Source organism: Dermacentor silvarum, chromosome 2, assembly GCF_013339745.2.
Source record: "Dermacentor silvarum isolate Dsil-2018 chromosome 2, BIME_Dsil_1.4, whole genome shotgun sequence".
In the NCBI taxonomy this organism is placed as follows: domain Eukaryota; kingdom Metazoa; phylum Arthropoda; class Arachnida; order Ixodida; family Ixodidae; genus Dermacentor; species Dermacentor silvarum.
Window position 1 is genome coordinate 59,662,541 of NC_051155.1, and position 24,903 is coordinate 59,687,443.

General features: G+C 49.3%; 1 long non-coding RNA gene across 1 annotated transcript; it reads right to left on the reverse strand.

Moving 5' to 3' along the window:
• Positions 1-1,065: 1,065 nt before the first annotated feature.
• LOC119441514 (uncharacterized) lies at positions 1,066-24,528 on the reverse strand. Its single transcript, XR_005189928.2, has 3 exons — positions 24,437-24,528; positions 10,669-10,767; positions 1,066-1,303 (listed from the first exon to the last, which is right to left on the reverse strand). It is a non-coding gene; the product is annotated as an uncharacterized LOC119441514 (long non-coding RNA).
• Between the last annotated feature and the right edge of the window lie 375 nt (positions 24,529-24,903).

The window sequence follows — 24,903 nt, forward strand, 5'->3', positions numbered from 1 at the left end:
GACTCAGGAAATTTAGACCACCTGGGGTTCTTTAACGTGCACCTAAATCTAAGTACACGGGTGTTTTCGCATTTCGCCCCCATCGAAATGCGGCCGCCGTGGCCGGGATTCGATCCCGCGACCTCGTGCTCAGCAGCCCAACACCATAGCCACTGAGCAACCACGGCGGGTTCCGTTGTCATGCCATTGTCGTATTTGCACCGTTGTCACAAAGTCACCGCCATGCCGTCGTCATCATTGCATCGTCATTTTGCCGTAGTGATTTCATTATGTGTCATGCTGTCGTCCGCGTACAATTGGCGTCATTTTACCATCGCCATGCCATTGTCGGCATACCATTGTAATTATTTGAGCATCGTCAACCCATTGTCGTCATTCCAACTCCGTCATCCCAACTCCGTCATCCCATCGTCCTTGTCATGCCGTCGTGGTCGTTTCGTCGACGTGATGCGTGGCATGTGCATGGTCGAGCGCAACGAGTTCATGTTGAGCGAGGCGGTTCCCAATTAAAATGTGTCCAACTGGTTCATGCGGTATATACTTGCCAATGATCGCTAAGCAGGAACAGCGTTCTTTGCACACACCAAGGAAAGCTTCGCCTAAACCTATTCCCACAGTGCGTGGGATCCGCAGATCTTTTTTTGTATTTTTTTTTCAATTCCTTTTTGCACATGGACTGCAGTCGGCATGCGTTCTAGCGTGTCAACTTGAATTGTGAGCTTGTAGCTTTTGTGTCATGTATTGTGAACGACACGGCAGGAACTCGTTTTAGTACATTTGTATTATTATGGCTTTGCTCTTTCCAAATTGCTCCTCTTTTTATTGCACGTCGGTGCAAAAGAGTAGCTGGCGCCTATGCAAGGCGTTACCATAGTTTAGACAGATTTAATAAATAAACAGGCTTGCTGTTTAATTTGTCGTATAGTCAATCGTTACTTAAAAATGCAGGGCTACCATTACTTTTAGTGTACTAGAAAAACTACGTTTAAACAATAATTCGCTGTTAAGCTTGAGCACAAATAAAAAAGCCCCAACGTCATCTGAAAAAAAAAGGAAAGAAAAGATTTACTGGCGTTCATTACGAAGGTATATGATTTTGAATTGCTATAGGTAGCAATCAAAATGATTGCTACCTAAGAGTTCTTGTTGTCCGGTTTTGAACAGTGACCGTTATGGGGACAAAAGTTCCAATCATACGCCCAATTTTTTTTCCTTCCAGCGCAGGCTTCGTATAACAGGGTACACATATAAGGTATCTTTTTGTACTTTAGTAAGTAGTCCGTCTGCACCCAGACTTGGTGGCCTGGAAAAAAAAAAGAAAGCAAAAAAAAAAAAAAAAAATTCAGAGCCCTTTCACTACTGTGAAGATGGAAGCCAGCGAAGCTGTGACTATGGTGGATCTGCTATAGTGAATATTGCTATATTGAATTTATATACTATCATAATTGACTATATTGAGCGTCTTCGGCATGTTAGTCAAAGAGACAGGACACCGGCGTCTTGTTTTCACCCGGCGCGATGGCCAAGTAGTGCGCTTGCTGCGCCAAATCCGCCTCATCGTCATAGACTAGCATGTGTATGAGTCACAGCGTCCATAGCCGCGGCACACTGCACGGCATTGTCAGGATCCTTGAAGATGTGGTTAAACGAGCGTCTGTCCTATGCCGAGTCGAAAGGGCAACTGCTGACAACAGCGCATGCGCGATCTCTACGTCCCAAAACAAAGGGGCACAATGATTGGTGGGACGTACCGCCGCCGAGTATCACGACACTTGTGAAAGAGGTCTATAACAATGGGCCATCCATCATCCGTTTTGACACCTGTGCTAAGGCACAACTGGCGGGAAACCGCCACGCAGATGGAGCCGAAATTGTTGTTCAACGCGTCGTTTTGTTGTTGCTCCAGGTGTCGTTGAATGCCGTGCCAAGCACGAGCACGTGCTTGGCACGGCATCCAACAGCACGAGCGCAAACCGAGGGGCGCCAACGAGTCAGCTGCGGAATAAGACGATGACACTCTAGCCAATGCTGATGATGATAGTTTTGTTCTCCACGTGGACACGATCCTGGGGAAGTTAGCCCTTAACAGCTTCGCTGCAAAAAATTCATATTATCTAACATTTAACAAGTATTTTATGCCAGATATAATTGTTCATTCATTTTCGAGGCCAGTACTGAAATGCCGTGCACTTTCGGGGAAATTACGAGAAAAATTTGTCTTCGAGATGGTCGAGGACGAAATCGTTTGTCCGATGATTCATTAAACACACCTCATAATAGCGTTAAATGTGTCAGTCATTCCGCACAAAGGTGCTCATCTTTCCTGCAATACAGCTCAATAGCTATGTGAAATAACTCATTTTTGATGCCTCTAAACAGATCGGACTCACTTTACCTTCAAAATGTTTGTAGGTAAAGTGAGTCCGGTCTGTGTAATGTATCAACCAAATGACGGCTGACAAGAACTTTAAGTTGGTGCTGAGTAACGGTGGCCAGGGGGAGCCGAAGGCTTCCTCAGGTCAAGTCGGTGGCTCCGCCCACGATGGCACCGGGAGGCGAAATCCCGTTGCGATGTCGTGGGCCCTCTGGAGTGCCTGAAACTGGATGTGGTGGTGGTCGCTTCTGAGGAATTCCTCCTACTGTTCCTTTGTGGCAAGTATAGAGTTTTCTATGGCTGGGCACAGCCAGAGAACATGATCAAAATAGCACGAATCGGCTCCGCATTTGGGGCACGACTGCGGGAAGTCTGGGTCTATCCTGCTAAGGGACCGCGGAGTGAGGGTACGTGCGCATTTGTAGCATTCTGAGCGTACTAGCTTGTGTTTTGTTTAGTTTTGGGTAAGGAGGAGAGAACCATCTCCTTCCCAAGCAGTAGTGTGAGACGATTTCGTGAAAGCTGCACAATCGGTCTTTCTGGATGCAAGCCTCGTTACGAGGATGGCTGTTGACGGCTGCGCGGGTCGTGAAATCGCGCGCCAGCCGGTGAGCCTGTTCGCTGGGGTTGCAGCCGTGCGGTTGGACCGAGTCCTCCAGGTGGGCTGGGAACCATGAAATGTGGAAATATGCTTCCGTGCCGATTTGACCGAAATTAGTGAGCGTGTTGATCGCAATCGTATTCGCCGTTTGGATGCACGCGCCGCCGAAAAGGACCTAACGGCTGTACGGGAGTCCGAGAAGACGAAGAGGGGAGAATGTGCGCTTTGTATGACCAGGGCGATAGCCGCCTCCTCCGCTTCGTGAGCAGAATTCGTGCGCACAGAGAGCACATTCGCCAGATTGCCTTTCACGATCCACAACCAATAGGGCGAACGCGTCTCCGCTGTCGTATCTAGCGGCGTCTATGAATAGAGCATGTAGTCCCTGAGTGATCTGTTTGAGGATTGCCGAAGCTCTCGCGCGTCTCCTACCCTCGTTGTGTACTGGGTGAATGTTCCGCGGAATCGGGTCTACCTTAATTAGGGAACTAACGTTTTTAGGTAGACAGACTTTATCCTCCGGGTCCTGCCTGGGCTGAATGCCCGCCTCTTCTAGTATCCTAACTCCTGCCTTGCTGGACGATAGTCTATAAACCTGCACCGCTGAGTGGGCTTCTATAATTTCGTCGATCGTGTTATGGAGCCCTAGCTTCAGTAGTCGTTCCGTGCGCGTCGATTGGGGAAGTCCCAGTATACGTTTGAGGCCCATTCTTATAAGCGCGTCTAGTTTGTCCTTCTCCGCCCTGCTCCAATTAAGGTAGGGGGTTATATAGATAATGTGGCGTATAAAAAAGGCCTGAAAAGGTTTGATAAGATTGTCCTCCTTCAGCCCGCTTCTTCGGATGGAGATGCCGGTGATCATGCTGATGACGTTTCCAGCCTGACCAGAGAGCTTACTGAGAGCCGTCGCGTAGCAACCCTTGGCGTCGATGAGCAGACCTAGAATTTTGACCGAGTCTACCCTCAGTATTGGCTGCCCGTTTTTGGCTTTGATAACTATCGGGAGACTTTCCAGAGGCTCGAGCTTTCTGACCCCCTGTCTAGATTGTCTGTACAGCAAGAGTTCCGATGTGGACAGGGAGAGATTAAGCCCTGTGCCGGAGAGGAACCCCTCGATGGTTGCTAGCGCGTTCTGTAATGAGTGTTCAATCGTGGCCATTGATCCTCCCGGCACCCAGATCAAAAAGTCATTCACGTAAATGGCGTGTTCCACGTTCGGAATCTCAGCGAGGCGAGCGGAAAGCCTGTGCATGGCTATGTATGAACAGTAGCGGGGAGAGGACCGAAGCCCTGCGGGGTACCACGGTTTCCCAGCTCGTATGGACCTCCCGAAACCGTTCCTAGCCTGATGTGTGCCTTGCGGTTTGCCAGGAAGGACCTTGTGAACGTATTGAAAGTTCCTTCCCAGGTTAAGGGCAGAAAGTTCTCACAGTATGTGCCTTTGTTTGACCCTGTCGAAAGCTTTGGCGAGGTCCAGCGCGAGGATTCCCCTTACGTCGCGGGTCGTATTATCAAAAATAGCCCTCTTGAGAAGAAGCATAGCGTCCTGTGTTGACAGGGACTGTCTGAACCAGACTAGGTTGGGCCTAAAGAGTTCCCTTCTCTGAATATGTGCAACGATTTTGCTGTGGATCGCGTGTTCCGCGACCTTGGCGATGCAGGACGTAAGAGAGACGGGCCTGAAATTGTCAATGTGCCGGGGCTTATCCGGCTTAGGGATGAGTACTACTTTGGTGGTGCGCCATTCTTCTGGGACTTGGCCGGAATTCCATACCCGGTTGATCTCGTCTTTAAGTGTTTCGATGGCCCTGTCATCCAGGTTCCTGAGGAGTTTATTCGTGACTCCGTCCGGCCCCGGCGCCGATCTGCCGTTAAGGTCTCAAATGGCTCGTCCAGATCTGCGCCGGATGGCCTTCGTAAGCGATTTCCTCGCCCCGGCCGTCCGAACTATGGGCCAGGGAGACGTATGTGTACGCTAGGTTTTTGGTTACCTCCTTCTCTGTGAGGCCTATCGAGAATTGTTTCTTGACGAGTCTATCTGACGCGGGATTGAGTTTGCTCCTGGATTGCTTATCGCTGTTAAGATTTTTAAGCAGGCTCCATTTACATCTACTTCGCATGCGACCGTCCGTTTCTGCACATGTTTCATCCCATTACTGTCTGGAGATTTGGGATGCGTAGGACTCGATTTCCCTGTTGAGGCACGCGATTCTCGCCCTGAGTCTGCGGTGGAGTCTATGGGTCCTCCACCTTTCCAAGAGGGCATTCTTTGCCTTCAGGAGGTGGGCAAGCTTCGAATACATTTTAGGTGCCTCTATGTCCGTAGTGATTTCTTTGGTCGCCTGTGTTACCGCGCTGGTAAGGTTTTGTATCAGTTCTGTATAGGTTTCGCTCGGTGGGGCCGTTTCGCCTCTGATTTTGCGGAACAGGTCCCAGTCCACGTACGTGTACTTCCTGGGTGGTTTGGGGTTTACGCGCACTAGGAGTTCCAGAATGCGGTGATCGCTGCCCAGGTCCTCTTGGAGGTTGTCCCATGTGTCTTCTGCACTTCGGAGGAAAGCGAGGTCAAGTGACGTGTCACGACTGACCGAATTGCCGATTCTGGTAGGGAGCCTGGGATCTGTAATCAACGTTAGGCCGAGCTCCGCGGCGGCGTTAGCTAGGTTCGTGCCCTTGGTGCTTGAGTAACCATCTCCCCATACCGTGTTGGGGGCGTTAAAGTTTCCCGCGACTATCAGGGATGCGTTTTTCGCAGTGCGTACCGCGGCGACCAGAAGCACCTTGAAATTCCTTCTTCCATCCACTGGGGAACTGTATACATTAAGAATAAATACGTTCGGCGTTGCTTGTTCTGCTCGGTATGATTTTAACACTTGAGCTTCGAGTCCTGCCTTGTACGAGTGTCATGAGTAAGAGGCATGCGGCAGGAGAAAAGAAGAGGACGATGTGCACGGAGCGGTCCAAACGGCACGAGCCCTCGAGGCGCGGGACCTGAGCCGTAATCGAGCGGGAAACGGCGCTGTCCTGGGATTATCGACGTGGTTCTGGGTCAGGAAGGTCTCATCGTCAGCATCGCACTGGTGACGGGAGCCTTGGAGGTTCGGTCAAGTCCGTGACGCTGGCAGTCCCGGGTGTGGCCGTCGACCTCGGCGAAGTTCAAGTGAGGCTCCTTGGACTAGCTGCAGCATCTCACGGTAGGGCCGGGCACTCTAGAAAGGATGCCCCTTCATCGGCAGACCAGCGCGTTCGATAATTCCCGGGGCGTCTCGTCAGCAAGTTGCGTGTCCCGGAGTTAGGCCTAACCTGTTGTGCCTAGGTGCCACGTCGCTGACAGAGTTCGGTACAGCAGCATCTGCGACGAACGAGTTGACTGGCCGACGTTCACGGAGTCGGCGAGAATACCGACATTGAGGAAGATCCACCACGTTTCAGACTGGGAAAATACGTGCGACGGCAAAAGTCAGTAAGAGCGGTCTCTTCTTGTAGCGTCGCAGTCTGAGGCTAGGGTTGCCTGACTTTCGTGTAGTAAACGCCAAGAATTAATGTAGGCGGAACCTAAGGGCATGTTTAGTGGCTATTCATTTGGTTGTACATTTGTTAGTATTTATTCCTTCAGTGTGGTTTAGTCTGAGTGAATTTTGTTTTGGGTTGTGTGGGATTAAAATCTGTTTGCAGTGCTACCATGCGTCTTCCAGCCCCATCTCTCATAACACCCTCATGCCCCCGAGATCGTTGACAAAAGCGACAATGAAGGGAACGTTGTGCATTATAAACGAGATGTTTTTCCTAATTAGAATCGCGATACCTCTAGCTCTTTCCCCCTTGTCCCGCTATTGCGTGATAACCCGGGAAGGAGATTTCTTCGCCGCTTAACGTTTATTGTAACAGAATCGCGTGCTGTTTATCCGCTATTGATCTGATGAGTTGGCTTAGTGGGACCTTGCGCCTCTGGAAACTCGCACAATTCCACTGCTAAATCTTTAGGTCTTTGGCGTTCGCCATTTTGATTATTGGGGATGACAGAATGGCCCTTTTTCACTGTTTCCGGGATTTGGGATTTCTTGTGGTTGCTCTGCCGACGCCAAGGGTCGGCCTCTGGGCTGGATCTTGGGTCTTTCTAAGTGTGTAATTCTTTCTTCTATCCTGGAGAACAGCTCCATGATTCGCTTTTCGAAGGAAGCTAGTCTGGCAGTTAGCTTTCCTCTGATGCGCTTGGTTGTGGCGGCTGGCCCAACGGCACCGGCATCGGTCGGGGTCTCATCCGGGTCCGCCATTTCTTCCTCCTCGTCCCCTTCCGTCTCGCTGACTGGTTCGAGGTTGGGGCTTTGCGTTTGATTTTACCCGCTAGTGGGCGTGCTTCTCCAATTGTGACCGCATCGCGATTTGTGATTTGCGCGTTAACGCTGTTAAGTGCTCGCAAATGAATTGATTTCAATCGGGATTTGGTGCATTTATGCGTAGTAATGTAGCTGTTCGGTCTAAGCGAGTGGATTACTGTATGTCTTTTATAAATTATACAGTGTATTCAAAATATATAGTCCATAAAGCGGTTTACTATCTAGGTACAACTGTATCCAATAAATCGTCAGTGGGTATGTGGCGTCCTGCTAGTGAGTGCGGGGTCGCAGGTTCGACTCCAGGCCATGAAGGTCTCATCTCGGTTGTTTGCGGAACGCAATGCTCGTGTATTAACGCGATAGAGTGAAGGGCTCGGTGTCGCAGAAAATCCGGCGTGGGCGTGGATGTCAGCGTTCGTGGCGGCGAAAATAATTCCGAACTAATCCGACCACGCAGGCCCTCCACGTGGTGCAAGGTATTGGTGAAAAAAAATTGAATTTCTCACAGTGGAATCCGTCAGAAAAATGGTAAAGTACGACTTAACCACAAGCTTCGGACATGGTGGCGTCGGATTGTAATTTGAATGTACGAGAAAACATAATTCTGTTACGAGGACATTCAAGCACAAACCCCTTTTCCAGCATTTCTACCATACCAACACCGGTGCGTTCGGGTAGTTTACTTGCGAAAATTCCATCCAGATGGCGCTCGCATCCTCGGCAGGTCAAATTGGGACTTCGCCTGCCTAATGCGTTTTAGACACGCGCGCGCGTCGGGGCAATAGCAAACAATTAATAGAATAATAAAAACGTGCTAGGGCCTTCACATTTTAATATCAGACGACTTATATTGCCCTTAGAAAAACGTCTTCCCAGCAATGTATTTCTGTTTAAAAGTGAAACCGACTTTAAGGGGATCGGTGTAAGCTTGGTCTTTGTAAGGTGGCGTTCTCACGTTCTGTGTTGCAGGGAAGCCCACTGAACAAAATGCGATGCGAAAGGGGCCCGATAACGCTATCACGTTCCACTCTTAAAGGCGAAGCTTAAGCGTCTTCCATTTTTTTATTTAGGTGCGCGTAAAAAGGCCTACGTGATTGACATTTATCCCGATATCCCCACTAGGATATACCGGGTGTTTCAGCGAACGCTTTCTAAAATTTTAAAGGTTGCCTGTGGCAGATAGCACAATTCTGGTGGTGGTGGAAAAAATTTATTATCTATATACAGTTCTGGTTGATGAGTTGGTGTACTCGAAGGGGCGGACGTTTCTTCCACAAATAATTGAAATGCATAATCGACTAATTAACAAGAAATCCCTAATTAGGTTTTGAACTAATTACCTTAGGGCCTATATTGCAATTTACAAATTCTAGCCCTGGAGTTCGCAAGGCGGGTCCACTTGGAATGACTTCTCAGGATGACACCAGCTTCGAGATACTATTTGCCGAACTTTGCGGACAAATGCCTTGGCGCTCCAGTTAACTTTTGTGCATGACACAACGTTTTGTTAAGAAGTGACTGGAATCGCAAATGAGTTTCTCCGCGAAGTTCAGGAATTAATTTATTGAAACTGGTATCCTGAGAATTATTTCCAACGGATCCGCCTTGTGAACTTCACGGCTAGAATTAGTAAATTGCAATATGGGCCATAAGGTAATTAGTTTGAAACTTAATTAGTGAATGTCTGCTTAATTAGTCGAATATGCATTTCAATTTCTTTTGCAAATAATTTCTGCCTCATCGAGTAGACCAGCTCATGAACTAGAATTGTGCTATCTGCCACAGGCAACCTTTAAACATTTTGGAAAGTGTTCGCTGAAACATCCGGTATAGGGTGTCGCAGCTTACGTTAGCCAAGCTGTTGCAATGAAAAAAAAAAATGATGGACAAACACGGTGCAATGTATGATTTTAAGACCAATGGTGCTGGGTTGTCAGAACACTGAAGACCGAACACCGTAGGTCTTATAATTATAGATCTTGCACCGTGTTGAACAGCTTGGCTAACGTTAGCTAGGACACATGGTAAAGCCAGTGTGTTGATTTGAGACGTTAAACTTCATAAAATATATTCAAATAATTTGGTTGTTAGTCAATGCTAAATATTTGTGTTTCTTCCTCTGCGCCTCTAAACCTCCTGCACCGCTGCTTTCCAATGTTGAAAATTGAGCGAAATCGCCCAACATTCGGCTTGGTTGCATTGGTGAAAATAACACATCTGTGCATAAATTTCCTTTCTCAACCCGTCTCGCACGCAAAGGATCAGATGAGGGATATAATTACAATGTACTGCCCGCTTTCATAGAGCTCGACCTCTACTAGACGGTCAAATTTTGTTTTTTTTTTCTTGAAATTTGCGCCGAAAACATCAATGTGACGCCGCTGATTTCAAAATTTCTTTCTTGATTCGGATTTATGCCGTTGTGGCTCACCAAATGTTCTTGAAACTTGCTATGTTCAGTCTTTTGCTCCTTTAGAATAGACTGTAGTCCATCTTTAGCGATGAAAAATTAACTAGGCCTGAACAAATGCCGTCAAAACCCATGACGTATCGACAAGGCCCCTTGTCAAAGGTTGCGTCGATACCCATCTCAGCGTTGGGCTGCTGGGCACGAGGTCGCGGGATCAAATCCCGGCCACGGCTGCCGCATTTCGATGGGGGCAAAACGAAGAAAACACAAGTGTACTTAGGTTGAGCTGCACGTTAAAGAACCCCAGGTGGTGTTACTTAATAGGGAGTCCCCCACTACAGCGTGCCTCATACTCGGATGGCGGTTTTGCCATGTAAAACTGCATAATTAATTGTTATTACACCCATGTCACTCTATTGGGTCATTTCCTGCTTACCAAATTTCTTGTCATGGTAAGTGTAGCCGTTTTGGTGTTGTAGATGGAAAAAGTGATTAATGCAGCTCAAATAATTTTTCTCTCTAGTGTCTCTTTAAAACAAAACATTCGTGTAATCAGCTATACATAAGTTTACGTTGTAGTACTTTCCCAGTATAGCTTTGCTCCTGTATCGGAATGAGGGAAAGCGAGGCGTCAACTTTAGCCCGAAACCATAGGCACTGTTCACTAACTACATTTAGGGAAATTTTACGATTCAGAATTTTCTTTGTGCGATGTCAGATAGGCAATGAACGAAACAGAAAACACGAGGCACATCACTATTCCGAGTCAACGCAGTCTAATGTGTGTATTGGAAGGTTGAACCAGCACTCAGTTGCGTTATTACCTCGCTTTTACTTCCTCTAATTGCGGTAAAAATTACACGTGCCTTATTTTAGGAAAGCGATCTGAAAAGCGGTTCTGAGTTTCAAAGTTTAGTGCATTTTAAACAATAAAGAGATACCTTACCAAGTTCTTCCGACTTCATAAGTATACATGTTTTCTGATCCGTGTAAATTACTTGGTTGTTGCTAACCAGCTTATCAAAATGAAAGGAAAGTTTCGTGTCTGGAAAAAAAGAACGGCGGACGACTTGTAACAGTCATTTTATTTAGCGATAAGAACAAGAAATATCTCATATTTTCCGCTTACCTAGAAAAAGGACACGTACCGTAGCTCACAATCACTGGAAGTACTTAGGTCATGATTCTAGTATGCGGAAACGTCGCGTTGAACAATGCGTCATTTGGCTGAACAGCATCGTCGTATCCAAAAAGAATGGCAGCGCTGCTGAGCATTCATTGGAGCTCGCGGGCGACGCGCTATGTAGGTCGCTACCGTTGACTGCTGTCATTTCCACACGTCTAGCCAGAGCATATTCATCAGACTTCTACGTGACGACTGACATCTAATTAATTACTTGTGCCAGTTTTGTAATTGATCAATCACATTTCTTTACTCAGTAACGCTCACTGTAAACCGATTACCTTTTAAAAAAATACATGTGACCAGTAAGTGAGTGAGTGAGTGAGTGAGTGAAATAACTTTTATTACAGGTCCGGCGAGGACGCGAACTCGTCGCGCACCCGGCTAGTCCCACGTCGGGACCGGCAGGTCTAGCCCACCGGCCGGGTCGCGGGCACGCCGGACAGCCAGGATTTGCTTGTCTAGAGCGGGGCTACGCAGAAGCGAGTCCCACTCATCCTTTCTGAACTTGGGGTATCTCGACCCGCACTCCCAGAGCATGTGTGCTAGAGTGGAAGTCTGCCCACAGGATGGGCAGGCGTCGTCGCGATATACGTCAGGGTAAACTTCGTGCAGAACGGCCAGACACGGATATGTGCCGGTCTGTAAAAGTCTAAACGAAACAGCTTGCGCCCTATTCAATTTGGGATGAGGGGGTGGAAAGACCCTTCTGGACATGTAGAAAAATTTTGTCACCTCGTTGTGAGTAGCGGGAGCATCCCTGTGGCCGTAGGGGGGAGGGGGTGTCGGCTCTCCTTACAGAGGAAGCGCGGTCGGTGAGGTCGCGCGCAGCCTCGTGAGCAGACTCATTGAGGTTCGGGGGAGCACCCTCGACCGACCCTACGTGAGCGGCAAACCAGTGAATCGAATGATGCGTGAGAGCATCCGGATTGGAGACGCTAAGAAGACGAGCAGCCTGCTCGGCGATGCGACCCTTCTGAAAAGCCCTAACTGCCGTTTTGGAATCGCTGTAGATCTCAGACCCACGACCGTCTAGCAGGGCGAGGGCGATGGCGGCTTGCTCGGCGACTTCGGGGTCTGAAGTGCGAATTGAAGCGCTATTGGAAAGCTTGCCGCTGGAGTCGACCACGACGACGGCAAAGGTCTTTCCATCGCTGTACTCCGCTGCGTCGACGAAGCGTGCTCTGATGCCTTGTTGATAGATCTTTTTCAGAATTGCTACTGCTCTCTCCTTGCGTCTGCCCTCGTTGTGGACGGGATGGACGTTTCGAGGCAAGGGGGCCACTTCGAACTTGTCTCGAATGCACCTAGGAATCGGGGTACTGACCCTCGAAGATACCACAGGAGGGTAACCCAGCTCTTCGAGGATGCGTTTACCTGCCGCTGTGGTGGTCAGGCGAGCGAGTTGCGCGCGTTCTTGCGCTTCGGCAACCTCCTCGGCGGTGTTGTGTACCCCCAGCTTGAGGAGATCTTCAGTATGGGTCCTAATGGGTAGCCCGAGAGCCCTTTTCACTACTTTGCGGATGAGAGCATTGAGCTTGTCTCGCTCCGCTCTGAGCCAGTTGTGCATAGAAATCGTGTACGTGAAGTGGCATAATACGAAGGCGTTGATAAGGGTGAGGAGATTGGTTTCCTTCATGCCTCTGTGTCTGTTTGCGATTCTGCGAACGAGGCGGAAGGCGTTGTCCGTCTTTGCGATGATCTTGCGGAGAGCCGTTCCGTTCCCGCCGTTGACTTCGACAAACATGCCCAGGACCCGAATGACGTCGACCCTGGGTATCACCCCTCCATCACAAGTGTGAAGACAGATGCTGCTTTCGGAGACTGGCTTCCAATCGTTGGGTCTTCTTCCCTTCTCTTTTCTGTAAAGCAGAAGCTCCGACTTGGCGGGGGAGCACCGAAGTTATATATTGTTTAACCGCTCATCTCTCAAACGTGTAGAACAGGCGGCGTGTCGCACTAAAGTATACAAGCACTTTCTCGGTTCTTTCTCTGCACGTAAATGACTGTGAGTGGAGCGCTGTAATGCAGGGGTAATTAACTACTGCTGAATGTGATGAATGTACCCATGAATGAATGTACCCATGGCGATGACACTGCCACTAAAAGGGGGGGGGGGCTGTTGACTTCGCACGCCCTTTCGTCATGTCTAATTGCCTACGGCAAATGAGCCATAATGGCAAGAACCCTTTACACGGTCTATGAATTGCGTGGAGAAGGTGCAAAAATTCGAAAGAGGGCGAACAGTCCAGTCTTCGAAAGCTCATAGAGGCCAGCGTAGTGATAGCATAGAATTCTACAAAGCGCTCCTTTGACGGTGCGCTTGTAAATTACCGGTGCACGTGTCACTTCTGATTAGAACAACAGAAAGGTGAGCTAGTTGGCAGGGATTCATCGGGAAATAAGGCAAGGTGTGCAGACATGGACACAAGAGAAGAGACAGTCACTGAGCCATGCCCCCACATGGGAGGCAGAAACCAGTGACTCTTCTCCATCCATCAAAACACCTATATAAGAGAGCCACACACCGCAAACGCCGACTATCAACTGAAGGGCGCACTGTGGCGGAAAAGAAAGTAGGCACTAAACTTACCTGCGCATTCACAGGTATGGTAGCGCCACCTGTCAACCATGCAGGCACACGTGTGGGTCTACGCGAGAGATTACTGTTTAGCCATTTCATTTCTTCTTTATGCAAATTATTCGAAGGCTGGCTCAGGCATGCGCCTCCACTACTATTGATATGCCAGGTCTCGACCATTAAACGTCATTCTTCGTTCTTGTGTCTGTATAAAACAGCACAGTCATAGAATTTTGGCGCGCATTTATAATCTCGACACTGCCGAGATTGATGTGGTTTGTACGGAGAGATTGCTTTAATTTCCCGATTACAATGAGCCCACTGAACCAAATTTCCAAAGTTAATTAATGGATTCTAGTTAATTAGTGAGTAATTACCAAGTATCATCCGTCGGCACGCCTGCGAAGGAAGCGTCCTTTTCTTTCAGAATGACTATTTTTAAATAATCCTTAATGTCTTCGCAGAAACACCATGTACATTCAGACAGGCAGACATGGGCTACTCTTAAGGGATCCACCACATATTGGCCGACAAATATAACTAGCACCACTATGGCGTGATAACAATAGCCACTTGGGACGTTCGTCCTAGGAGATCACCTAGGAACGATTTTTCTAGCTTCTCATTGGCCCTACCGGAAGGGCCTTCCCCGAGCCCCAGCAACAATGTAGCGCTGTGCTTCATGGGGCACCTAGAACCGCGCATCGCGACATTGAGTAAGATTGTGCCACAGTGTTGTGCGCAAGGTGCTCGTGCGTTAAAATACCACCCTTCTTTACAGCGCGCACGTAGATCGAGTTTTCAGTGTCGCTGCCAGATGTCCCCACAAGCAAACGAGGGAAAATTACGGAAATCTTTTTTTTTTTTGAAAAAGCGATTGTTTGAGGAGATAAAGAACGGGTCAAACGTCGCAGAGGACGGTGTCAGAGAGTCAGGTCAGCTTGTTGTATTTACTGTATTTGTGCTATGTTAAAACTGGGAGGAAATATTCGTGAAAGTAATCGGTTACTTTTTCAGGAATCGCCAAATTATTTTCGTTGGGCAGTACAGGGCCACTGTAATCGATTACATTTTTGAAAGAAGTAATTGTAACTGTAGTCGGTAAATATTCTTCCTAGAACGTGTAGAATTAAATGTGATATTCATGTACTACATCCCAAATGCGTCAAGCTGTGGGGTCTCACACGCGCTCTTGGGACAAAGGAACGACAACACAGTAGTGCAAACAATCAAAATGGGCATTTATTGCACCTTTCATACACTAATACACGCTAGCCGAATTACTACTCATAGAACATTCACATGGGCGCGCGACAAATCAAGGAAGTCCGACTCACCGCGACCAGATAGCGAGCTAATATGTTCGCCCCCTGCTATGACACCATCGCCTAGTCGTTCACGTGTACGGTCACGCGAACGGTGGCGCGTTCGAACGATCCGTGTTCGTCCATACCGGTGCCCTGCTCCTAGCCACGCGAGACGGTCTCGCGAAGCGTGGATCGGCGCACGCGCGAAGCGTTCGTGCGTGTTCGCCGCCGATCCCAAGCCAAAGAGGAAGCGCCCTCGACTTTTCTCTCCCAAGTCACCCCGCCGTTCGGCGGCGTTAGCATCGCGACACTCGCGCCATCTCCCGCAATGCGCCGCAACCACCACGACTGCCGCGGGCTTAGCCACGCGGAGAAGCCGGACTACAGGAGACATGCGGGGAAAACAACATCAGGGGACGCGTGTGAGTCGCGCATCCCCACATCCCCCCAACCTTAAATCACTACACATACTCCAGCGAAAAATGTCCACGCGCTTTCCATAACATGCGAGCTGACATTGTGTCTGGTGTTCACCGCTGGCGTCCGTTGGTCACAGCACCAGCTCTGCAGATTCGATGGCACGACTCTAGCACAGGACTCCGGAAACGGCGACGCAGAAGTCGGCACGAGCAAGCGTCGCTCGCGCCGACGCGCCCTGCCGGCGAGAGCCGCTGTAGCCGTTGGTGACTGCCGGCTCTTTTCCCAGCCGCCGAGGGTAGCGAGCCGGACACAGGCGCCGCCGAAATCGCTGCGCCGAACTGGCCACAGGCATCTGCATCGCCTGGGGTAGCTCGATTGTAGTCCGGGGCAGCAGCGCTGACGATGTGCAGGTGACAGCAAACCAGGGGCGACTCCGCTCACGCTGCGTACACTCAACGCACTCGACAAACACTAAAGTAGTGCAAGGGAGAGGAATTCGGCATGCGCATCGCCCACGTGGTACGATGTTCAATTCGGCCAGCGAAATTTCGGACGGCATTTCAGATGCAAAGTTCACGTGAACAAAGCTTGCTTTCTTGAGTCGAGCGAGTAATTTCAATTCGTGCGAGGCGAACTAATGAGGGTAGCAATCTGCGACACCTCAACACCACGATCCATCAGGTTGTGTCCCTCAACGTGCGACAGGCGGCTTTGTGAAGCGCATGCCCACAGAGTTTCCACATTTGTCGAGGTAATTTCTCGGCGTGGACTATGATATCTCCTGCCTTTATTTCGTTGGTGGGTCTCTCATTGGTAAAGTGCTCTGATCGAAGTTGCAGCAGATATCTTTCGTCCACCTCTTCCAGAAGTTCTCAGTTAGCCGTTTCCTCTAGGCATGTCGTCGGACAGCTTCTGTGCGTGTAAGTCCACTGACACGTCGTTGCTGCCCTGTGGTTGCGTAATTAGTCTCCGTCCTATGATGAGGTCTGCTGGTGTTAATGTGCCAGGTTCTCCACTGTCCGACTCAACATAGGTGAGAGGCCTCGAGTTCACGACCTGCTTCGACTTCCGTAACCACAGTCGTCAGCTCTTCGAAGTAATGTGAGCTTTGCCGAGAACCTTTCTTCGTGGAAGCTTGATCGTCCTGGCCAGACGCTCCCCCGAGCCGCCCCACCATGGTGCGCTGGGAAGAATAAACTTCCAAGTGATACTCTTCTGGCTGAAGTATGCCGTTACGTTCTCTCGGGAAAGCAACTTGAAGACCAAGTCTTTTGACGTCTACTTAAATGTTCTTGCGTTGTCTTCGCGCTACAAAGCGCGGTAAAGACATGAGGAAGTCTTCTGAGGTCATGCTGGAAACCAGTTCAAGGGGCACTGCTCGTGATGTGGCACATGCGAAGAGCGCTATGTAACATTTTGTTTCTCCGGCTTGAGTCACAACAAATAGTGGTCTTGCGAAGTCAACCCCAGTGACTTCGAATGGGTTCGTCGGCCTTGCACAATGACGTGATATAGGAGCAGTTGAAGCGTCGCCAGGGCCAATTCTGAGACATCTGCACGTATAGCAGCCGTGTATGACTTTTTTCACTAATGTTCGTGCCCAGTAGATCCAATAATGCTCTCGCAACTGTGTCAGAGTGTCTCTCACGCTTCCGTGTAGTATTTCGCAGTGTGCTCGCATTGTCAGTAATGCAGAAATGTGATGATCGTGCAGGAGGATGACTGGGTGTTTTACCTCCTCAGAAGCGTCAAGGTGCAACAGGCGCCCGCCCACCCGGAGGATGCTGTCGACATCCAAGAATGGGTTGAGGTCTTTAATGCGAGAGGTTGCCTTTGCTGATATACCCGTCGAAATCAAACTTATATCTTCGCTGAAGGCTTGCTGCTGTACATGTCTGATTCAATATTTTCCTGCTTCAGTGATCTCTTCGGCTACTAGAAAACCAGGGTGGGCTTTGTTTTATTGCAATAGCAATTATATGGACACTTCAAGCAGATTTCTGCCGTCGCCGTCGGCGTGAGGTTCCGTATAAAGTCCAAGGGCGATAAAATCGTCGCCGCGCGCCGTATGTGCGAGTGAAAGCGCGCGTGGGACGCGCGCTATCACGGAGAGCGAACGCACGGCGGAAAGCAAACGCGACTTCCGTGGCGCGAAACGCCGTGGTGGTATGGAGGGAGGGAGGGAGGGGGGGGGGGCGACGCTTTGCTGCGGCACCAAATGCTTATCTTGCAACCGGGCGCAAGGGGAACTGGCGACTCAATCTCCCACGCGAAAGGAGCAAAGCGGGAAGGCAGCGCGGGAGGGAGGGAGGGGGGCGGCTTCTACTCTGCCAACAAATGCGTTCATGTACTTTGCGCTGTGCGCTTGGTTATTTATTATGTTTGCGCCGGTATGGGCTACCGGTGTTGTCGCGCGCGTCGTATCTTGCAAGCGATCTCCACACGGCTCTGACCTTTGTATGCGCTGTGCATTCGGCCGCTCAGGTTCCGTTGAAGCGATAGACCGCACGAACCTTCGCTCGCTGCGGCGGCTGCGCTTGCTGCCAGCGTTTTGACAGTGGTTGTCTGCGGTCATCAAGTGTGATATATTCATGTGTGCTTGTGCACGCTGACACCACGCTTGTTAAATCAGTAAGTGAATGTGTCCAACTGTATGCAGCTGATAAAACTACTATCCCTACTCCGAATAGATCTCTGCTAATTTGCTATCGCAATTGATGCTTCGCATTTCGGGCGAAACTGCGACATTTTTTTGAATCGGCTGTGTGATGAATCTGAATATCCATGCCGTGACCCTGAGCAGCTTTTCGATTCTGCTGTAGCTGTCAATGTCCAGAATCGATGTCGACGTCGTCGCACTGGAGATCGCAACGTGAACGGCAGTCATTTCACAGATTATCCTATCGTCTGTGCTGATAGGTTCTGGGGGTTGTAGTGGCCATCTATTTTCTGACTCGCCTAGCCAGTCTGGTCCATGCAGCCACGTACGGTTATACAATTACTTATCCATTGAAACTCCACGTGTCAGTAGGTCAGCAAGATTCGCCTGTCCTGGACAATACTTCCACATAGAAGTATCGGTTTTTCCCCTCATCTCTTTCACTCTGTTCGACACAGATTGCGTCACCTTTTGTCCATGACAACGTAATTGTGGAATCTGACCACATTGTACAGTGGATCTCAAAGTCAGTGAGGGCACCTGAGACGTAATTAAGTAGCCTTGCTCCGCTCAATGCTCCTAGAAGTTCCAGCCGTGGCAGTGTCGTTATCTTGATAGGTTTCCGAAGTCTTGTTATTGCGATTTGCTTGTTGTCCGAGAGCTCGACCTCTTCCTTCCAGGGCAACATCACTTTGTATCTTCCGTCTCTAAGAGTGATGGTTTCTTCGAATTTCATCAATACTGGACTGCGCCTGCTCTCGTTGTCGACGGCGTCAGATATTCTCACGCTATCGAGTTCCCAAAACGAGCGGATGAATTTGTCGCTCTCTTGTACACTCGTCTTCAGTACGCAGACCATGATCCGCGAAGCTGTTATATCTGATGCCATGCAGTTGGTGTTGCCTTGAAACATGCACCCTAGCCTAGAGTTCATAGCCATCAGTGCCTCATTGCTCTCGCATCGAGTGACTTCACCCGTCATCACAGTCCACATTTGGTCGGAACCGATGAGAACGCTTATGCCTGCTTCCCCAACAACGGATTAGTTGTTTCCAGACTTCTGAATTTCCGCGACGAACGGTGAGCTGGTTGTACTGGCCTCGATATCTCGGCATGTGTGGAATTTCTATCGCTTGCAAGGCAACTTCCATATCTGAGAACTGGCTCCGCAGACGGAACTGCACAACACGCCGCTTCTGCGCTGCTCGATTCGACTTGTGTACAAATGTATTGAGCGCAATGATGGTAGAGCCCACACACTACAACTTCAGCTGTCGTGATAGCCGTTCTGTGACGAATGTGCGCTGACTTCCAACGTCTATGACACCTCTGATATATCGACAGGTGACGTCTGTTGCTGCCCAAGCTCGGAACGTCGGCAGGAGCGCTCGTCGATGAATCCTCGATGGTACGCCGATCTTTCCCTAGAGATGCGCACACAGTCGTGTTTGTGCTTGGATTCCTTGTTTGTATTCTGGTAGTTTTTCTGACTGTTTACCGTGTCTTCTGGCTTACTTTTTGCGGACCACACACACTCGTCGCATGACGTCCTTGGCAGGTAGAGCACGTAGCCTTGCATCTACAATCACATGCCCTGTGACCTTTAGTCGTGCATCGAAAGCACCTCATGTCTCCTGATAAAACTTGCTTCTTTTGCGATAGGGGGGGGGGGGGGGTAGATCAATTGCGCAGTCTTCTGTGGAATGTTGACTTGATTTACAAAACACACAGTTCTCAGGCACTTTCATAGTGCTGTTGTGGACAACTGAAGACGTGGGTTTCGAGCCACGAAAATGGCGAGATGTGTTTGGCGCATTCTCTCTTCCTGGATTCGCAAACTGGCTTTTCTCTAAGCTCTCCAACTCGATGAACAGGAAATTTAATAGGCGTTCCAGCTCCGTGATAGACGCTGCATTACTGCTATCACTTGTCGCCCGAATGGCGCAAGACCGGTGGTACTGTACCACTATATCGTGTGGTAAAGCCCCGCAGCAACAGGTCGCACAGCATTGTGGAAAAGGACGCCTTGCTCACCCCCAGGGTCTCCAGTCCGCGGATGCTGATGACGATCTGGTCGTACAGCTTGCGAAGAGCTGTCGGGTCACTTGATTGGACCGAATGCCAAGTATGAAGCCTGTAGAAGTAATCGTGTTCGAGTCTCGTTCTATCGCCGAAGCGTTTCTTCAGTATACCGATGGCGTCCTTGTAGCAAGCTTCTGTTGTAGGCAGTCCCACAATAGCTGAGGCTGCGTCGCCTTTTAGGAAGAACCTCAGGTAGTTAAACTTGTCCGTCACTGTGAGGCTTCCGTTGCGGTGAATCATCTGGTCGAATTGTTCCCACAAGTCGTTCCATCAACACAAATCATCAGCAAATGAGGCGATGGTAAGCTTGGGTAGCTTGGCTCCAGAGACTCCCGCTGAACTGGCTGCCGATGAAGTCCGAAGCTCCGGTGTTCATGACGTGAAAACACGGTCTCGCTTGCTAAGCAGCTCATTCATGACACTGGTAGCGTTGTCCTCGTATTCCACAACGGTGTTGTATCCTTGCTCAAACTCTTCATCAGCTATGTGGCTCTCTAGCTCCTCGTTGATTTTGTTCAGCTCATCGTTATTCACCTTGATACGCCCGTAAATAGTGTTGAGCTGATCAACTGTAGCTGTTTTATCACTGAGAAGAGCTCTTGCCTCGTTGATAAGCTTGGTATTCAGAGATCGTCTCGACGACCACTTCGATCACAGCTTCTCCATGATGGTGAGTTCACTCGTAGCCTTCCGTGGTCTCCGGTAGTAGATCCCGTGTCTTCAGCACCAAATGTTTAAAATGGCGGACGGTTTACTGACAAGAAGCGAGGTTTAAAGCATCAGGCATGCTATTTATTCTTCGCTGTTCCGGTAGTCTCTGGCTGCACGTGCTCGTGAGCACGGGCTCTCTCCAGGAAGGAGGCGCTTCTTCTTCTTCGATCAGAGACTATGCTGAGATTAATTCAATAACTGTATGTTGCGGACAGCCGGCGCGAATATTTGCTACAGCTCTTGGGTTCAAAATCTCATGACAACACTACATAAACACGAGACTTGCATACAGACTGCGGAGGACTGCCCAGCGGTGGATAATCATTTACTCCATCTCTGGGAAGCTCGTCGCAGTCTTACGAAACGATGGAAACGACAAAAACAACAGAACGCTGAAAAGACGTATAACAGATATGACCCAGCAGGCTGTCGAGTACGCCTCTCAGTTAGCCGATTCAAACTGGATAGAGCGATGGAACACGGCAGCCCGACAGATGTCGGGGAAGAATACATGGAAGCTCTTCCGCAGCTTGATCGATCCCGCTCAATCACGAGGAGAAACACAGAAACACTTACAACGCGCTTTACACAATTTTCAAGGCACAACAACACAGCTGGCAGAGACCTTAAGGGACAAGTATCTCTGCACCAGACAGGACCCTCGAGGTCAGGAATATCTCTATGCAGGCAGAGATAATCCAGAGATGGATCAGCCGTTCCAACTCTACGACCTCAAGGCGGCCTTAGCCAAAATGAAGAGAGGCACTGCGCCCGGTCGGGACAAGGTCACAGTGAAACTACTGGCCAACCTACCCTATCGCGCGTATGAAGCCCTTCTTAACTACATTAATGCGATATGGAAAGGGGAGACTCCCGTCCCCCTCGATTGGAAAACATCACTTGTCACTTTCATTCCTAAAGCAGGGAAGGAAATTAATGCGGACAACCTGAGACCTATCTCGCTCACACCATGTGTGGGCAAACTAATGGAGGCGATGGTGCGAGATAGGCTCTCCGAATATTTGGAAAATCGTAACACTTTTGCAGACACCATGTTCGGCTTCCGCCCACACAAGTCGGCACAAGACATATTATTACAACTAAATCATGACATACTACAGCCGACGGAGCACCCTCACAACGACAAGGTTGTCCTGGCCTTAGATCTGAAGGGAGCTTTCGACAACATTAAACACAGCACTATCTTAGCACACCTGAGCGAAACCCACTGTGCCACAAACACATTCACCTATATCAAGGATTTCATGACGGATCGAGCCGCACTCGTCAGAATCCAAGACACTGAATATGGACCTCACGAAATGGATACTAGGGGGACGCCACAAGGCGCTGTACTTTCCACTCTACTCTTTAACCTTGCGATGGTACATCTCCCGGCCCAGCTACATGGTATCGAAGGCGTGCGGCACGCGCTGTACTCCGATGATATCACCATCTGGGCCAAAGAGGGAAATACAGGGCACATGGAGGAATGCCTGCAAGCAGCCGCTCACGTAGTGGATCGCTACGCAGAGCACTGCGGCCTCCAGTGTGCACCAAACCAATCAGAGTTTGTGCACCTTAAACCATCGCCTAAGGACACTACAGAAATACGCCTCTCTTTGGGTGGTGGCCCCATACACGATGCCAAGGAGATCTGAATTCTCGGACTCTTTATTCACAATCAAAGAAGAGTCGACACAACACTAGAAAAGCTCCGCAAGGTTGGGGACCAAGTGGGCCGAATGGTCCGACGTGTGTCCAACAAGAGAGGGGGATTACGAAGCAAGGACGCTGTGCGGCTAGCTCATGCATTCGTAACCAGCCGAATTTTATATTCGGTCCCCTATCTCTATCTGCGGAAGCATGATGAAGACAAAGTCGAGGTTATCCTCCGCAAAGTGATGAAGAGGGCCCTTGACCTCCCTGTCACCACTTCTAACGCGAGACTTCTCGCTTTGGGAGTGGTGAACACCTTTCAGGAGCTCAAGGAAGCTCACCTCATCAACCAATATACACGTTTAGCTCAAACAAAGTCGTTACGGCATTTGCTTGACCTGCTCCACTTGAAACATGACTATCATATTCAGGAGCGGGTCCGAGTGCCCGAGCTCTGGAGACGCGCCGTCAGAGTTCGACCCCTCCCCACAAAAATGGATAGGGAAGACCATCGTGGTCGTCGCCAGGCGAGAGCGGACGCCTTGCAACGCCACTCTGGCAACAAACACGGAATCTTCTACGTGGATGTGGCCGGTTCATGTCGTAGGCGGTGGTATACGGCAGCGGTCATACACGAGGAAAAGCAAGTAGATGGGCTCACTTTCAAAGCCCCGGGCTCAACGCAAGCTGAAGAAGTAGCTATCGCCCTAGCTGCCTCTGATCCCCGATCTCAATATATCATAACCGACTCGCGTGGGGCTTGTCGAAATTATGAAGCTGGTTGGGTCACTCCGCTAGCGGAACGAATATTGCAGAACTATAGCAACAGGGGAATTGACCCTACCCCCCGTTGCCTAGCCTGGACTCCGGGCCACCAGGGCCTAATAGGGAATGAAGCCGAAAACACGGCGGTCCGAGCACTCATCCACCGGGCATCCCACTTATAACCTGAGTACCTGGAACCTGAAGGCGGCTATCTTCTTATTTTTAAAGACATCATGACCTATTACAAGGACAGGCACCGCCAATACCCAACTCCTGCAAAGGGGCTGGGCAAGGCTGATGAACGCATTTTGTTCCGGCTTTTCACTAACACTTTATTGTGCCCGGCAATCTTAAAACATTTCGATTCTTCCTTCACTGGCAAGTGCCAATACTGTGGGGAGGTGGCTGACACCTACCACATGGTTTGGGCTTGCCAGCTCAACTCAGCTCTTCCCCCCAACCCTAATCCAACCCGAGAGGAGTGGGAGGTGGCCCTGCGTGGTTGCTCAGACCTTAAGGCCCAAAAGGCCTTGGTTCAGAGGGCTAAGCTGGCGGCTGGTACCAATGGGGTCCCGGAATAGGGACTCCACCCATTGCGAAGCCCCCTAAGGGCTCCACCTCTCTCTTTTGTTTTTAATAAAGGCTTTCAAGCAAGCGAATATTTGTACGATGACACACGGGACTATTGCTATTTTCGAGTCGCATTTTAGACTTTCTTTTCCACGATCGTTCACCAGTTATGTCGCTCACCAGCTAGGTCGCCTTAGTATTCTACTCAAGCAGATCATATTGATGCCTGCTTAGTTTATCATAAAAGTTTGTTCAGAAGATATGAGTTAGAAATATCACACATTTCCTAAAATAGTTCAATGGGAGCTATCAACGTTCGGACGTGTACGCCCCCTACATGGAACTGGCCGCACTTTCATATGTATGCAGCATGCCCAAACTCTCTCCTTCCAGTGACGTAGGCACATGCGCGCCAATGATTGTGAACTGCAGTCTACAAGGGAAACGCTCACGTCTGCTTGCGCAAGCCAGCCTCGACTACAGTGCCACGCTTAGCTATGACCACGTGATGTACCCCCCAACGTACTACAAACCACTCGTCGATTCATACGAAGCACAGGATGCATACTACAAGGCAAAGCAAACATTATGCCTACTGGCAAGCCTCTAACGATCCACAATGGCGCTAAGCGGTTCGATTATTTCATAACGTGATTGATGCAGTGTGCAAGATTTTTCTTTTCAATAAACATTGCTGTGAAGAAAAAAAATATATAGAGAGAGAGACTAAAGAAATGACCTTCCTTTAACAATTGTTAAAAGATAATATATACTTACCTATTCTTTTGTAGTAGGCCGTGCTAAGTTCATTGTCGTAGACAAAAAATTCATTGGTTTTATTTGACCACACTGTGTTAGCCCCGTACTTTCTGCAAAATAATGTCAAAAGAGTTTTACTTGCTGTAGTGCTGCTCAACACTGTGGACAGAAGGAGGAAAAGCAACGAGCTAACAAGATAATGTTCCCAATAACACATTAATCCTTCAACTGGCAAGATAAGAATTGCTTGACCCAGAGGGTTTTATTGCTTTAGTTCTTATTTACTTTGCTCAAATACATACCAATTGAAATATTAAACGGTGTCTCTAAAAATTAGGCGACATGCAGTAGGCCAAAATTATTGTTGACCAGGTGGTGAAAGGAAAATGTATGGACCAAGACTGATCCCTGGCACTTGCTTTGGCAAGGTCAATGTGTGTTCTTGAGATGTACCTTCATGGAGTTAAGAAATAAGAGGGTGCTTA